The following is a 3,492-nucleotide window of genomic DNA, read 5'->3' as shown; positions in this document are numbered from 1 at the left end:
ATAGGGAGACCTTGTCTCAAAACGACAAAAAAAAAAAAAAAAAATTACCAGAACTGGTCATTGAATGTATGAAGACCTCAGAATATAATGTAAATATATAAGAATCAATTGTGTTTCTATATATGAGTAACAAACAAAAATGAAATGTAAAGCCAGGCACCTGGAAGCCTCCCTCCCGACTCCCTCCTGATCCACAGGAGGATCACAAGTTCAAGGTCAACCTGGGAAATTTAGCAAGACTGCCTCAAAACAAAGTAAAAAGGCTGGCTGTGTGGCTCAGTGGCTGTGTGGCTCAGTGGCTGTGTCGCTTGCCTAGCAAGTGTGAGACCCTGGGTTCCATTCAATCTCCAATGTCACACACGCCAAAAAAATTGTTGAAAATCTTCGAAACTGGGTTTTGGGTTGATGGAGCTTCTGTGCTTACTTTTGTATTGAGCCTACAGTTGTCACTGGGTACTGAAGTGGGACTGGCTCCGGGACTCGCCTCCCCAGAACGCCAAAATCCACAGATGCTGAAGTCTCTTATATTAAATGGCATAGTATTTGCCATTGTCCAGTGAACTTTATCATCACTAGGTTACTTACAATACCTACTACAATGTAATATCATGTGAACAGTTGTTATATTTTTTTTTGTTTTGTTTTTTGAGACAGGGTCTCATTGTGTAGTTCAGGCTGGCCTTGAACTTGTGGCCATCCTCCTGTCTCAGCCTCCCAAGTGCTAGGATTATAGGTATGCATGCCCAGCCATACTGTGCTATTTAGGCAATAAGAACATTACCCTTTCAACAGAGATGTATTTTCCCCCTCTATACAGTACTTTCAGTTAGCAGTTGGTTGGATCTATAAATGTGGAACCAATTTCAATTATGTTTGACATTTTCCATAATAAAAATTTTCAGAAAAAAATATACAGTATTTAACAATGTTCTTAATCACACACTAATAAGTACTTCTGTCTTTTTTTTTTTTTGGTCTTTTTGAGACAGTGTTTCACTATGCAGCTCAAGCTGGCCTCAAACTCATTTTGTAGCCCAGAATAGCCTCCAACTTGTAGGGATCCTCCTGCCTCGGCCTCCCAAGGGCTGGGATTATAGACATGTGCCACCGCATACCCCGCCTAATACATGCTCATTTTAAAAAATTAAGGAAATACTGAGCTGGAAGTTTTGCTCAGTGGTTGATGCTTCCCTGGCATGTACAAGGAGCCAAGTTCCATCCCTAACACCAAATAAAAACCATTTTAAAAAGTACATAGTAGTAAAAAATAAAAATCATTCAAATTCTCCCCATGGATGGACCATCACTAGCTTTTTGGCTTGTGCTAGTGATAATAAGGAACCAGGCTGAGGGAGTGCAGTGCTTTTACCTGGTGGCACTAAAAATAACTGTTTTCACTCTCCCCATGGAGCCGGTGTTGAACCAACGGTTGGAGCTGAGTGAGAGGCTTGTGTTCTTTATGTTCACTGGCTCCTTTTTCAGGATGAGCTTGCAGGGGTCTTGGGTGTGTCAAACCAATTGCTGCTAATTACAAATGACTGCCCTCCTGGTCTCCAAAAGGCTTTTGTTTAGGTAATTAAGCGGGACAAATACAATTAACAGGATGTTCCCTCTGCCAGCACAGGCCTTCCCAACCCACCCACCGGGGTTCTTACAAAGCAAGGAAGGCTCCAAAAATGTTAGTTTAAATGAATTTTTCCGCTCGGTTTTTGTTTGTTTGTGCGCTCAAGGAGTGGGGGACAGGGGTGACTCCAGGAAAAGACACCGGCGTGAAAGGATAAAGGCCAGGGAGTCTGAGAGTGGGGGTGGCAGGGTCAGCACCAGAACCCAGACCGAGACAGGCTGCCGCGGCCCAGGACAAGACAGCACCAAGGTTCCTCATAAGCAAAGCTGGACGGAAGACAGCCTGCGGGACAGCGTCCAGACGAAGGGTGTGAGCCTCGAAAGGAGGAGTTGTGTTTCCTGGCGCTCAGCTCTGAGAGGACTTTACCACCCACTGCAGCCGAGCAAGGGACACAAAATCAAAGATCCACACTTGCTTCCCATGCCACTCCCTATGTGGCTCTAGGAAAGTCAAGGAGAACATTCAAAACACTTGGCGAGGGCCTGGGGATTTAGCTCAGCGGCCCAGCGCCAGCCTGGCAAGAGCGAGGTCGTGAGTTCGATTCCCGATATGGGGCGGGGGGAAGAAAACAGAAAAAAAAGTAACATAGGCGGCGATCTACAGAGGGATGGGTCCACGCAGACTCTGAGCCAGAGTGCTTGGGTTCAAATCCCACCTTCACCTCTTATCTACCACATGACCTTGGGTCAGTTCCTTAAACTCTGTAAAACAGGGATGGCAAGAGTTTTTCTGTTGGTGATGGTGGTGGGGCTATAGCTCAGCGGGGCAGCGCCTGCCTGGCAAGCAAGCACAAGGTACTGAGTTCAATTCCAGGTACAAAAAAAAAAAAGAGTTTTTTCCCTCCCTAGAGATCTGTGAGGATTAAATAAATTGATGTGTGCCAAGGGCTTAGAAGCGTACCTGGCATGAGTTACAAGCTAAGCAAGTGTGTATTGTTTTAATTATCTCTTGGCTTGTAATTTCACTTCCAAGAATGTATCCAAAGCACTGGAAACACTGCACTAGAAAGTACATATAAGGATATTTATTGCAGAGTTGTTTAGAACAGCCAGGAAAACTAGAGATCGACTACATGTTCACAAATAGAGGCCCGAATAATGGAATACTAGGCAAGCTTTGCACAGCGTGAGATGGGTGTCAATGTAGTGACTTGGGAAGATGCCCACGCTGTAGTTTTTAAAAGAATCACTAAGAAGACAAAGTATGCACTATTATCCCATTAATGTTACTTTCCTGTGTGTAGATATATATATTAATAGAAAAAGATGGAAGGATGAATTCTGAACAGAGAAGGATAACTCTCTCCTAACAGTGGGATCGGGTGTTTTGATTTTTTTTCCAGTACTGAGGATTGAACCAAGGGGTGCTCTGCCAGCTGAGCCACCAGCTATTTTATTTTATTTTATTTTATTTTCTTTTATGACAAACCCACCCTGGCCTTGAATTTGAAAGTCTCCTGTCCCAACCTCCCAAGGAGCAGGGCTTACAGGCATGTGCCACCACGCCCTGGCCCTATCAGGTGGTTGTTTATAAAACATTGCTTTGCTTATCTGTACTTTCTCCTTTGCCTGTAATATGCATTTCTTATGTAATTTGAAAAGTAACCGCTGAATGGAGAACATCACACAGCTTCCGGTTTAAGTGAGAGAAGCCAGAGGGTTAAATGGTTGCTCTGAGTCGCCCTTAGACCAGGGTGGAAAACTGGGAAGGGTCTCTGACTTTCTGCTGTTTACAAGCTAACGGTCTGTGCCACAGTGTCACTGGTGCTGACTAAAGACGCAAGACTCAGCTGGGTGTGGTGGCGCATGCCTGTAATCCCAGCACTCTGGAGGCTGAGGCAGGACGATCACCGCGAGTTCGAGGTATGC

Source organism: Chinchilla lanigera, unplaced genomic scaffold (genome assembly GCF_000276665.1).
Source record: "Chinchilla lanigera isolate Chin_1 unplaced genomic scaffold, ChiLan1.0 scaffold00080, whole genome shotgun sequence".
In the NCBI taxonomy this organism is placed as follows: domain Eukaryota; kingdom Metazoa; phylum Chordata; class Mammalia; order Rodentia; family Chinchillidae; genus Chinchilla; species Chinchilla lanigera.
This window is presented reverse-complemented; position numbering follows the sequence as displayed.